The sequence below is a fragment of the Lonchura striata genome, chromosome 2 (genome assembly GCF_050655825.1).
Source record: "Lonchura striata isolate lonStrDom1 chromosome 2, ASM5065582v1, whole genome shotgun sequence".
Classification (NCBI taxonomy): Eukaryota; Metazoa; Chordata; class Aves; order Passeriformes; family Estrildidae; genus Lonchura; species Lonchura striata.
The window spans coordinates 95,220,735-95,235,920 of NC_140704.1; positions in this window are offsets into that span (position 1 = coordinate 95,220,735).

The window sequence follows — 15,186 nt, forward strand, 5'->3', positions numbered from 1 at the left end:
TCTAAATACATACAGCAAGAGTGCATGGGGTAGCAGATGCAGAGGCAAGAGACAGATCATCCTTATCAACTGGAGATGTTGGGGCTTTTTACTGGCTCTTTTTACAGCAGCTGAGATCTTTCAAAATCATACTTCACCAATCAATTCACACTGAGCTCTGCTATCTCTTGTCACAAGGCTGTTTTTCTGTCCTTCCCTCTGGATGGTCTTGCTGACCTTGATTCAGTGGAGGAAGATGATGGGGATGAAAACATAACTATTCAGACAGAGAGGAAAAGCACTCGGACAAAAAGATTTACACTGGGTAGTCAGCCCCACAGGTGAGGCAGCTGAGTCTAATAGTGTATCATGTTCAGAAAGGACTCAGGCGCTGACAAGGCAGCACCTTCTCCAGCAGGCAATTCTAGTGATTAGGCTGTATATCGAGAAAAGAAAAATCAGAGCCTATGGTGACTGGGACAACTAACAATTAGTAGAATGTTAAAGCTAATATACCAGAAGTTGAGTGTCTGATAGAGGAAAGGACTTTCAAGCCAAGCTGTCTTAGTTTTGATTTTGTTTCTGGAAGAATTATTACCTGTAGCAATATCTTAATTAAAAAAAAAAAAAAAAGAGTGATGAACTTTCTATTTTCACACATTTTAGTACAAGAATACTTACATTAAATAAGGGCAATATTTTCCATTTTTGATCACTCTGTATCAAAAAGTACAATAAAAAAAGTCTTTAAATACAACTATTTTTCAGAACATGTCAAGAAATGGAAAGAGAAAATAGCCCATATTTAAGTGTTGTGTAAGATTGCAGAAACCCTAAATGTATCCTCTGTCATGGCCAAATAAACAACCAAAAAGTATCCCCCCAGAAAGGCCAAAACTTGATAATACAGATTATTTATACTAATGTCTCTGTGCAACATATTTAAGCAGATTCTTAAAATATTAAGTAGTCCCTCCAGTTTAATTTGATTTATTCACGTCATCAATATTTTCACACTAAGTATTTATTATATAAATTAAGTATTTATTATATAAACTAACTCTATTTACAAAGAAGTAACACAATGCTATCATGACCATGAAAAGCAGAAAACCTGTTCTGGATGTTCTGACCAGGCTTGCTGCATGATGTCTTCACACACAGCTTTACAGCTACTCATTTTTACTGAGTGCCACAAAGAAAGGAATGTTGACTCCTCGCCCTCCACTTTTTTTAACTTTTATTTTTATTTAATTTTTTTTTTTATTTTCTCTGCACTACTGTAAAAGTGACTAATATTGGGTTAGAGGGAGGAAGACAGCCATATACCAACAGAATGCAGGGGCTTTTATTCTGCATCGCCTTTACAATTGTAGCTTAGAGGCAGATGCTTACCTTAGCTTCCCAACATACCTACCTTAAGATTCTGGAAATATTCTGGCCTCCAGAAAGTTTGCAATCTAGAAATCAGGATCCAATTCTGATGCATACAGTACTTGATGACTCATGTTAACAATTCAAGTGTAAGGTAGAAGATTCCTAACAACACAGTTTCAGTGAAGTCAGTCAGTCCACAGATGTTTGACCACAGTGTTCCTACCATGAATTCCCCATGAACACACAGGACTGTGAGTTAAACTGCGTTCCCATTTGGTAAGGGCCAACTCTGCCCAGCTCTGCCAAGAAGAAAAGGTGAAGTGTAAAACGACACTGGCTAGATAGAACAGGAATCATAGCTTGGGAGGGCTACTACTTCTCATGTTGTAGACATAAGCTCTAAAATAAGTGATAAACAGACAGTTGGGTATCAAGCCTGACAAAAGACAACTAATAATGATTCCATATTAGCTGCTTAAAAAAATTAATTCAAGACACAAGATTCTGGATCCTGTAGTACTGTAGAGTCTTTCAGGTTTCACAAAAACACAGATTCAAGGTTTTAATTGGGACTGTCACAGTTCTGAAACTGCTGTCAATCAGTCTTTGAGGGAAAAAAAAAAATCAAGTTTGCATGCCCAGGGAGAGTTAAATTGAAATTAAAGTGAATTTTAAAAGATGGGAAATAATTAGGACACCAGGAAAAAGAATTCAGAGAAAAAGAAAGCTGTAAGAGAAAAAGTATGTTCCTAATTATACTTTTTACTTTTCATAATTAATCCTCATTCCAGTCCCAACTCGCCTTTAATAAAATTAATTAATGATTATACAGGCAGTGTTACACTGCCCAATATTTGGTTATGCAGATTTCCCACATCATGTGCACACATAAAACCATGCCCAAATGACCAAGTACGTGCCCATCAGAAATGCAGTAGAACGGTCTATGCTGTATGAATAAGATTCCCAAACTCACATGCACAGTTTATTAGCATATTCACTAAGCCCAGTTTCAAGTGCAAAAGCAAAGTTGTGCATTCCCTAAAGCCAGCTCAAGAAGATTAGAGAGGATGTTCACACAGAACAAAAGGGTATCAGCATCAAACACTCCAGTGCAGCTCCAATGCAAAAGCTGAAATCTGGGAGGATAGTAAACCTCAGCTTGTGAAAGACAGTTGTGGGAAAGACATAAGACGAATGTGAGACAGGCAGCCAAAACAGTGAGCTAAGTGTCTACACAAAGCAAAAGCAACAAGGGAGTAAAACGTGGAAGAAAACCTGATATTTTGTCCTGAACAGACATCTGGGTGAAGGAAGTGCACAGGAAACCTTCACTGGAGAAGATAAGCAAGACTTTAATTCACTAAAGGACAAATGTTAAAGATTTTCATAGCTCCTGAAGCTACCACATTCATATAAACACCTTTATGGGAGTGAGGAGATATGCACACATGGTTTATAGATAGAAATATATACAAAACATACCAAATATGCTATGTAACTATAAACTAAACCCCTTCTATCTACAAGGTCAGTAAAGAGATGCATATACATTTTTAAAACAACTAGCTGCTGGTGCATACCTGAAATGTCTGAATTGCTGTAAGGCAAAGATCCCGATGCTATGGTCTTTGCAGAGAGGTCTAAGAAACAAAACTAATTTACATACCAAATGAATAGGAATGATAGCTGTAACTGCTGTGGTTGTCCTGAAACATGGTTACTACCCTGTGTCTGACTCACTAAGCAAAATGAGCAGCTTTTCACAACGCTCAGTGAACCTGACAATTAAGCAGCAAGACAGGAGAAAGAAAACTCAGCTCCCAGCTAGCAAAGTTGTTCAATTCCCAGGCACTGTCTTACTTTACAAGCCCTAGCTTCATCTTTAAAGAAATATGTGAGGACACTTCAAAGTTTCACAAAATGCTAATACTTCAGATTGCCAAGATAAATAGATTTCCATGACCCCTGCCTGCCTGTACTCTTACGCATGTACTCTTCTTCAGCTGGCAAAATATATAGTATCTGAAAATAAATTAGAAACCAAAATGATATTAACCTATGATCTTAGCACTATGCATTGAGGCTTTGTTTGCTCATACTTCTAAAGTGTGCTCTGTGAGAAGTGTGTTTCTAAAATATATCCTTTAGTGTCTACAGTTTTAACAGACATGTCACTGCAAACAAGCACCGAGAAATACTGTGACACTTGAGTTCTTCATTAGAACAAATCCTGATCTATATAGTTTTTCTTTTGTGTACAGAGAGTAAAGCATCAGATAGCTTCAGAAAGTCAATTAAAGAGCGATGGTGCATCTTAATCACAGGGCTTTTCCTATCTGTTTTTTCCAGTAGTTACTTAAAACCACTAACTTGAAATCACTCACACGCTGTCTTCAGAAGTTCACTCAATCAAAGGGCCAAGCTCTGAGCAATCAAAGATCTTAAATCACTGGAGCGCCCAACATCAGCCACAGGAGGATTAAAAATCCAGTAGCCAGAACTCAATTCTTCGATCTAGCGAGCACCAGTGCATTATGAGAAGTCCCTAAAGCCCTAGATCACAGCCCAGCCTTTGCCTACTGTGGAGCTAAGTGGAAACCATCTTTAATTCCTTAGGAGATCTTATCTTGCCAGATGAAAATAGATATTGGCCTCTGTGTGTAGGATGATTAGAAGAATGGAAGAGGATTAAACAAGATGCAAGGGGAAAGGCTCAGAGTGGCTCATTTACATGGTATTACTGCTGACAGATAGGTGTTAACAGAACAGAGCAACCTAAAGGCAAAACTGTATCTGAATTAAAGCTGTATTTATTTACTCAAGTTATAAAGGGATTAAGTCCTGTTTATTTTACCACATCCAGCACTGTTTTATCTATTAAGCACTTTGATGCTTACTCAATTGTTCTGTGTCATGCATTGCAGAGATGTTTAGGAATGTGTTTATTTAAAACAGAAGCTTTTAAATGTTTCAAATATAAAATATAGATGCTAATGGCAAGTTAAACATTCATGGATGACTTCTTGTCTCCCAAAATGGAGACATTTTTAAAACAGACAATGGGAAAAGTAAAAAGCACATTTATAAGTACTTTGTAGATTGCTGACAGGAAGAACTAGGTACAGGAGAGTATGTGTCACACATAAAGGCAGAGTCACTGACAAAAAATCATTGTATTTTGATTAATTTCTAATAATTCAAAAAGCTTTAATTAGACAGGAAAATTATTTACTAAAAATTCCATCCTACCCAATATATCAGTCATCCTGGAACTCAGTGAGTTTTCTCAAAAGAGAGCTTACCTAATAAGGTAGCTACCATTTCATGCTGAGTGGAGCCCTGTAGAAGCTGTTCTCAGGTGACCCAGTTCTTAGGGGACACAGAAACATTCTCTCCTCAGGAATGTTATACCCTTAGTTGACTCATTTACCATCCCAACTTTGCTCATGATACTTCTTCTGGAAACTGAAAAGCAAATTGTACCTCTTAGCTTTGCCCATTCTTGCTTGTGCTCCAGCAAACCTGCTTCCCTCCTCCTCTCTTTCTTCTCTTCCTGCTCATTGCAATAATGACACTTTGCAAATGTTTGTGTTCTACTCCTAACCTTGGTAACTCATTTTGCACAAAGAATGGTGAGAGTGGGCAGAAGAGAGGTGAGGATGAAGTTGGGCAGAGGAATAGAGAATTTTTCAGAGTATGATTTTTCAGACCTACTGGTGCTGTTATTGTTTGCCTAGGTTCATGTTCTCCACAAGAGAGTATTTACATAGCTATAGGACTCACTCAAGTGCAATGACACTCTTGGTAATTTTGTCAGTAACACCAAGAGTTTTGTTTTCTGATGATACATTTTCTGGCTCCTACCAGGACAGACCTGATGTTCTGAGACTGTGAGAATGGGCTTCTTCATGTTTCTTTTCAGCAGAGAAAAAATGAGCAAGCAAAAGACAGTGGAAAACAAATTCTGTCCCAAATTGTACAAGAAATCATAACATGTTTCTACAATCTGAACATTCAGCTTCCCACAAAACTACAGCTAATAATGAGCCCATTCCAGATGAAATAGAAGCAAAGCTAAGTACTTAGTAGGAAAATCTTTCAAGTACTGCTGGGAAATATAATTATTAAAGCATATCAGTATTCTTTGTGGAAGATTTATTATTCATGGGAAGCTATCAGTGCCATGATGGACAGTAAAATCTCTGCAAACACTCATGAAGCCAAATCAAATTCCCCAGAAAGGTTATCAAAAAATGGAGAAGAAAAACAATGAGCAAGCAAGCAAGCACCATCCATCCTCACCCTGCCCTGAAAAACAACAAATAGAAAAATAGATTTCAGACAAAAGTAATAGATTCTGTCCTGCCTTGAGAAAGCACCTGGAAACCTGCATGCCCTGTAGAGCAAGCAACCCCTTGTAAAAGGGTTGAGCAGCATATCTGTAGATGGATTCATCATGTAGATGGATTCATATCTCCATGTTCATCACAATTAGATCCTCATCCCAGTCACCTGAGCTGTCCCCACTTCTCTCAAAAAGCTCCTCAACCATCCCAAGCACTTTGTGTAGTAATGTTCTCGACCCTGTCTGCAGCTGAAGCATGACCTACTTACAGTTCATTTTAGAAGACAGTGTGACCCCAGCATTGTTGAAGACTTTTTTCTTGGTAGTGCAGTTCCTTGTAGTCTCCTACACGATCAGACTCTGCCATTAATACTTTAGATGTGAATACTGGCCCTGTTACATCAGGTACACTATTATGCACAAAGGAAACAACATTGAAGTAAACAAGATTTCCAGGCATTAAATAATAATAAAAGAATCCAGAGACTTTAACTAGCCTGTTTATAGAGCTTCAATGCCTCTTAAAATAAATAGGTCATTGTTGATAAAAGACTGGGCTCCAATTTTATTCTTCTGTATTTTTCAGAATGCTTTCCAGCATTCAAGCACAATATGAAAAAAATCCACAGGCTTATGTGTTCATGCTTCTCTAGCCTTAGTATTGATATTAATGCCAACAAAATTAGTAATTTGACAATTAGTTTTCCACTTACCTGAAAAGACATGAAAGGCAGAAAGAAAGTAGTTTAACTAGATTATAATGTGTCTGTGACAAGTCAGGTTCCTGTCATGTTACAGCCTTCCAACTTTAACATTTTCATGTCTGCTTGGCAGGTTATTAAAATAAATGAGGGTGTGTTGGACTGCTGTTGCACTTTTCTCTAATGGGAGTTCAGGAATTTGCAAGCCGCTACTGTAAATTGACCGATCGTGAAGTCTGAAAGAAGTTGGCTAAAGTGGACAATTAGGAGCATTTCTCCACAGCTGAGTGAAATACTCCTTGTTATTTTAATAATTCAGGCACAGGCTAATTTTCGGAGGCTGAGTTTGTCAAGATAATGTGCCTTGTGCTTGTCTGCTTGTCATTTTTAACTCAATCCCACATGTTACAGGTGCAGTCTAGCTTACAAAACAGGCAAATCACTCACAGTGGAATTTGCATACAGAATATAGATATATTGTACTTAGTAAAAAACAGTCCAAGAAGTCAACAGATAGCTGTGATAGGAATGCATATGATGGTAAAAACTTTTGATGTTTGATAGCTGTTGTATCCCTCTTTATGCTGATATAATTAAAGGTTTTATTTGGCACTATGCATACACAAATATGTATAATGTAATGCATCATGTAGATTTCTTCGTAAAGAGACATGGTAAAGCCACAGGAATCCCATGTGGCATGCGGATGTTCTGGGTAGACCCAGTTACTTTTTTCAACTGAAAACATCTCAATGTTGAAAAATGTGGAACATGCAGGAAATAGTTACTTCCTTCAGCTGAGAGAGGGAAACCTTTCTAAAAGATGAAGCAGTTTCTATGTACATTATTATGCCCAGCTTCCGGAGGCAGTGGCCAACTACCGAACCAGAATTTTGAAACCTCCAAATATCTTTTCTTATCTATGTCACTTAACAGTTGACTCTTCTCTGAGAATTGAATTCTCACCACTCATTTTCCTCTAATTTCATCAAGACTGATTTCTGACCATATAGAAGTGTTCAGGTTCAAACTGGTTGAGAAATTCTCTAACTTGCTGCAGGCTTCCCCTGCTGATTTATGCCCTAGCACTGAGCCATGAGAACTCATTCCAAAATAAACCAATTACAAACTTACACTGGATGAAGCATTTCCAGGATAGCTTCTTGAAGGTCAGCACAGACCAACCAAATACCAGCTTATGTTTAAGACACCAGGAACTATATCATCCTAAGGAACTCCTGCACACTGCAGCAACTTTGGAGATGGCAAACGTGTACTTTCCCTTATGTTCCTTTCCAGCTTCATAACCCCAGAAGCCCATTAGGGCTGTCATGAACAGACACCCAGGGAGAAAACATGTACTTAGGAGAGGGCAGTTATGATGTTTACAGAGAAGATAAAGAATTTCAAATTATCTCTGAAGGCTGGGCAATAGGAGCCTCTTAGTCCTCTCCATCATGAGATACACACCTAGACACAGACAAATGTATCTATGTGCCTATGCATCTGTTTACATGTTTATGAATACATGACTCTGTATTTGTATATATATGTATATTTATCTATTTTAAGATGTAGAAAAATTCAACTCATTAGTGCTTTCTAATAATCTAGATTCTCCTTCAAGTCATGCAAAAGAAGACAATACAACATATCACCCTGAACTCACCAGTCAAATGAGTCATGATTCCACCTGATCTCTGGTGCTGCCATCACCTCCCTACATTCCAGTAGCAATGGAGCAATACTATCATCTCCTTCTATGGAACAAAACTGAAGGCAATCTTATTAAATGGATCGAGGGATGCAGGACATGGATCCCCAGTGGCAACAAAGAGTCCATTAAAACTTCTATAATTTTAAAGGTGTGGTGGAGAGTGTACTTACACTTAACAGTGATGGGGCATGGATTCTTAGAAGAATGCATCATGAGAGTTCTTGTTTTTTGGCCATTCTTAGATATACCCTAAAAACACCAAGAGCAATCTGAATTCCAGTATTTGCATGCAAACCAGACTATCCATGTGTAAATATGAGCATTCATCCTATATTATTAATTTGTGATTGCAGTTAGAAAATTTCAGTCGCTCACTCGGGGAGAAAACTCAGTCCTTGGCAGCTGAGGTGGCCACTCATGCAACATAAGGAATGAACAGCACAGAACAAAGAGCTGAAGCAAACAGTTCAACAGTCTAAGACTATTAATACAAAATTGCTAATGTAACGAAGTGTACCTTAAACAAAATACTTGCACTCCGAAATTTGCATAAGAATTAATATAATAGGATCCCTGCTAGAAATTAGTATGAACAGCTCTGATCTTCACATATCAGGAGCAACTGTCTTTATGTTAGACCTAAGACATTGCTAAATTATGAAACATTGGAGATGAGGATTTTAAGTCTATTCACACTATCACTTTACAAGAATTTAACTTAGGAAGTTTCAGAAAGGGAACTGTTGCTCCTGCATCTGGACTTGAGAGAGGAAAATGTCAACAAATGAGCGTAAGTCTATTCTCAAGGAACTTGATATCTTTGCAAAGAAACAATGAGAAGTAAGTGCAGTCAGCAAAACTCATCTCTGGTCAAGCAGAGAATGAAACCTAAAGATCAAGAATCAGATTCAACACAAATGCCAGACTTCAACTCAAGAGGTGTGAACAGGGAATAAACCAAAACCTAAGATGGCACAGTATTACTGAGATGGCAAAAGAAATGTCTACAGTCTCATCCTTACTGCTATCATCCCATTTTCAAGCTGAAAAAGTTAGGTCAACAAAATGGGCAGAAGAAATAAGCAATTTGGTGACTTCACTCCTGCAAAAGAACAGTAGCTCATCAAGTTACTGATGCCTATTTACTCATTTGTTTCCCTACTCTCCAGCAGATTTTAGCAGAAAGCTTTCTTTTCTATTTTTTTTCCAGCCCCTTCTCCTCTCTGAGAAGGACTGCATTGCTGATGGTGTTTCAAGCTCATACTAATGCAAATATGGTAGCTGCATTGCTCTATATCAGGTTTCAGGATGAAGAGATATGACATCAGTTCTTGCAGTATAGATTTCATGCCTTTTCGGGACTAGATAATATTTATCAAGCAAATTATTTCTGAAAAAGAATGAAGCATCTCATTTACTTGTGTTTCAAAAAAGCAAAATAATCCATTTTTATTAAAAATGGGAAATTTAATCCAATTTAATTTTATTAAAGATGGGCAATTTTGTATTGTGTCAACAATACAAACTAAGTATATGATTTAAATGCCAAGAACATTACACCTGACATTTTGAAGTTGTAATAGAAAATATGGAGCACGTTTGGCATAAAAAATGTTTTAGAGGCCAAGGGGAAGAAGGGAATAGCCATTATCAACAAATTATACCAAAAACTAACCATAAACAATTCTGCAGTTAGTCAGAGATTAAGGAACATAATCACAAATTACAGAGTTTGCATATTTTTTCGTGTGCCTACCATTGAGCAAACTTGAGTTTACACATACTTTGTCTCTTGAACACGAGATAGAAGATCTTAAAATGTATCAATTTGCAGATTTTACTTTATAGAATGAAGGAACACTGCTGTCTATGAATGCAAATATTACTCATATGTACATACAGAGGTAATATTTTAATGCAGCTGCAGAGAAGGTCCTTTTGTGAACTTAATTTTAAAATTAACTCAATCTTAAAAATACGTCTACTGAAATATTCCCATGTAGAACTGATTTTGAATCCATATATGTAAATTCTTATGTGTTGTATGTCTGGTCAGTACCTGCAGCTTTCATTTGCAGAAGCACTCAATTAATGTCTGCAATATTACAAAGCTGTAGATTCAGAACCCTGAATTTTAAGATAGGACAACAGACCAACTACATTTCCTCTTTTCATTCAGTGTAATTACTAAACAAGCTTATTTTCTGGTTAATTTTTAAAACTTCATCTGATATTCAATAAAAAGAGTCTGAAACTCTAAACAAAAGACTGTCAGACACCTCTTTTTAACAGAAAAACTGTAATTCTTTCCAGTATTAATTTATGTGTAAGTCCAAGCCCTTAATTCTGCATTGCTGCACATGATAAAGTTTGAAATATTTCAGAGAGAATAAGCATTTTCCATTTATAGACACATTTTAATATAAAACACATGGAATTACTCACCTTGTACATTTGCAACAGAAATGTTAAAGACAATGATCAGACGGGTCAAAGAAGTCTTGATATTTATAAATATCCTATAGAACTCTGAACTTTCAAGATATGTATGTGGACAAAAAGCATGACAAAAGCTTAATGACTTTTGGAAATCATTATTATTATTAAAAATAATAGTATCTGACATAACCAGTGTATGTTCATCAACTATATATGAAACTTGAAGCAACTGTGATATAAAGGTAATATTCGTCAGAGTTTGAGATTTAATGTACCTCAGTCCATTTGAAAAATAATTGTTTAACACCTAAAAAGCGAGCCAGTGGAAAATGTAGAAATATGCTAAAATGTATTTTCCTATGTTTCCCCCCAAACTTCAAAGTAACTGCAACTTTGTTTGGAACTGGCAATTTGCTCTTTGAACACAGCAAATGAGGCCAGTTATATCATAGTGTATTATGTTACAAGGTACTGGGATGATAGTATACATCATATTATTATTATTATTATTATACAGTTACATAACTATACAAAATATACATAATATTACATAATAAAATTTAAAATAACCTTTCTACCAAGAACTCTTCTTTAGTGTCTTTTCCCCTTCAAGAAGCTTTTACACAGAAAGTGTCCTTTACAGAAAAACTGTAATGGCTAGTTCCAATAACTTAGACAGCTAAATAAATATTTACAATATCAGAACCTACAGTAAAAACTCATTTGCATGGAACTAGGTGGTCTCATATGGATTATCAATTCTTGCAATTAGTGTGTAAATAAACAAACAGGATTAAAAAAGTCAAGGATACTACATCACAGAGGACACTTTGTTCCTTTATTTTAACAAGCACAGCTTTCTTTAAATTGTGAAGAATAGCACTATCAAACAATTTATAATTTAAGTATTATGGGTTGTTTGATGAAAAGATCATACTTTAAAAATATATCAGCCAGGATACAACAAGGAGATAAGTTCAAAAGGAAACTTGATAGCTATCTTTTCAAGTGAGTTTGAGCTTTTTTCCCTTCCATTTCATTGAAAAATTTCATTATGAGTTTTAGTTTCAATAAACCACAAAGATTATTTTTCCAGTTATCAATTGCTGAGGCTTTTTTTTTTTTTTTTTTAATTTCAGATTTCCACATGCTTTTTCCTTACTTTACTCTTTTTCTGGTGTTGTCAAGGGTATCGACTTAGTTGCGTAATGTCTGGCAAAGCAGATTCTCCATGCTTTGGCTCACTCACCTATAAAAACTGTGCAACATGCTGGTTGTGCAGAATTAGTATGATGTTTAATCAATCTTCATAGGATCACTCAGCTTCAGAATCCTAGTAGCACATATGCACAAAGTACCAACACATTTGATTTCTATGTTTGCTGCATCAACAGAGTTGTAAAAAAGGAGTGGAGCTCCACTTTTTAAATGTTGAAATTATTAATGAGTCACACTTTCCGCATTTCAGAGACAGAGCATTTCTTCAGGTCAGAGCTGCCATTTTGCTAATGCAGCACTGAATATACTGGAAGCGTATTAAGGTATAAATGCAGATCTATAGTAGTGCTCCTGAGACTGAAAGACTGTCAGAGTTTTTACAGTACGTTCTGTTCTATTTTTCTCCAGTGTTTAAAAAAACCGAATGCTGAGGAACAGAACTGGCTATATGTCATCCAACAGTCTTTTTAACTGTCTTTAAATCCTGTTCTGAACTGTTTCCTATGACCAATATTGTTATAGCAAACACAGCAGCTGCTTAAATAACTGTTAAAGATTATTTATTACCACTATTTCACAGAAGTTCCCAAAACTGCTATCAAATGCTAGATAAACTTTACAGCAAGATGTCCCCATCCTCAGCTCCCCCCATAAAAACCCCCATTCACATGATGGGAAAAAGTGTTCAGAGATATTCCTAGTTCATCAGGGAGGAAAGTCAAGGGACAAGCAATTAGGTACACCCTTGCAGCTGGAGGTCACAACTGGAAAGTTTGTAACACTGTGCTGTTTTATAGATGCGTTAGCAGTTGTAGTGCAGATGCTTAATAAGTAAAACAACATTTTTCTCCCCATTGTTTCTACTTAAAATACATCTCTTTAAATAGATTTGTTGGTTAGTAATATTTTAAATTAATGTGTTCTGTTGGTCATTAAGGAACAGACTGGAAACTGAAGTAGTTGTGCCTAATTGAGTAACTATTACTACCCCAGTAATGGGATGTGTGAAGCATTTTATTGGCTTTCTTTGCAGATTGTTAATTTAAATGGATGGCACAGCAATAAACCAGTTCAAGTTAATCAGCTGAACAAAACTGTAGAAAGACAATGTAAGGATCATTTTAGTGCTAACTCAGAAAACTACAGCTATTGTAAAATATGATAATTAATAATTAATAGAGTTGATGAGAAACTAATTTCTGAGAAATGGAACATCACTCCAAAGCTACTCATGGGTAAAAGTCCCTAAATTTCTTCGCATAACAGCCCAAAAGTCTCATATTCTAATGAGACTGAACTATAGCAAAGAATGATGGTATTTTTCAGCCTCCATAACTGCAGTGAAAGCAACTGAAAAGGCTATGTATAAAAAAGTAGCCCCAAAGGGTTAAACTTTGAAATGTAAAAGCACAGAAAGGTGCTTTATGTGCTTTCAGAATTAATTAGAAATTTTATTTCCACTTCCTCAAAGCTTCACTTTCTCAGGGGCCTTTAACAAAACAACATGTTTTAAAATTACCAGTACTAAATAGTGGTTTTTGCACATGCTTTTTCAAATGTGAACAGAATTTTTGGGATTTGGTATTCTTTCTTTTTCTTCTTTTCCAGCAGTAAGAAATAAATAGTACATATATTAAAGGACCAGGACCCTGGCCCTATTGTAATTATTAAAACTCTCCTACAGTGTGACACCAGTTCTATCAAGGTTTTAAAAGTCTTGATGTCATACTTCTGTTTGGAACTGCAAGAGCGGTGGAGGGAAAATTCTTGTCTCAGTATTAACATCTGAGTAAACAGATCATCTCCTAAACATTCACAGTGTTGAATGCTTGTTGTGATCCATTCTTTGGGAACATTTACCTGTACATCCATCAGAAACTATAACTGAAAGGACTACTGGAGATGTTCCCAAACAGCACTTCTACATCAGAGTGTATGAATAACAAATGGAAAAATATATATTTTTAACAGGCAACTATTTCAGGCTGCAAAATTATTCTTGAGGTTTATTCATCTTATGGCTACTATAGCAATGTCTTGTCTATAATAACTGTTCAACAAGTCAATAGAAAAATACTGACAGAAATTTGGTCCCAACTTTTTGCCTCACATTTGTTCAGTTTTAAACTGGAAATCAGTTTAAAGTTGGTGTATTGTAATCTGATTACTAAAACTTGTAGAGTAGAGAGGATTACAGTCTGTAAACATGGCTTCTAGGGTAACATATGGGGATCTCAAGGAGGACACATTATAACACAAATACACTGAAATCACTAGGACCAAACAGCACTAATGGGCAACTGAATCTCAGACAAATTTAATAATGTTCTGCATTTTAGACTAAATAAAATCACTATATTCTGAACAGCATTTACCCTGGTTCCATGGATGTCTATTGGAGTTCCTATGCAGAGCCACTCTCCTCAAATCATGTACAAACCTTGGACTTATAGCTAACACAGAAAGAAATTTGCAATACCTGGGATTAAACAAAGCAGGCCATGACTCACATATCAGCTGTTTTGATGTATCATAGGCCTATACCAGAGAAGAAGAAAAAACTTCAATGAAATTATGGACACAACAAATATCATCTCTTCAGAATCTGCAAGTAACACCTTAACAGCAGGGATTGTAGTATGACAAGTTTATAAAATTCTGCTTAGAAGAATAGAGAAAGCAAGAAAGCTGCCTTATTTTTTTAATGCATTATATTTTTGCATAAATTTTAAAAGTGGAAGAAGCAGCACCTATGTTAAGGTATAGCCATGAAAGGCACTGATATACTGGTTTTGAAAGAATGACATACCACAGACATTTGCAGAAATATCCACTGAACCACTTAATCCAACAGAATGAAGACTTCAAGACTTAAAATCCCTTGTCCTGGGCCTTCTCAAGGTCAGTAAAGTGTTTTAAAAAAACTTTGAGGTGAGGAGAAAGAAGAGCAAGTCAAATGTTGCACTTACCTGTCCTGTCAGCCCCCTTTGAAGCAGCAGGTAGAACAGCCATGAACCAGCACAAACTCAGAATGCCACAGAGATGCAGATGTCTCCTTAAACCTCTTTCTGGGCAAATATATCAGGAAGGCTTCTCATCTCACCAGCCTTTTGCCAGTCTGACACTGAAAAGTTGTCATTTCCATGAAAATGCCAGCCCTTCCTCAGAAATGTATCCGAAATTTCTGTGAGCCTGGAGAGGTCCATACTCTTTACAAGCATATTTGTATCACAGAACTGTACTATGTTTTTGTTGTAATTTGATATACTTCTTTGCTGACATATTGGAAATGTATGAAAGTATTAGTCCTCTTTCCCAGATGGAAACTACTTCTTATTGGGAGCACTTTTTATTACTATCAGCAAGAAAGGCAAAAGCTGGGTGAATTATTCCTACACAGAGCAGGC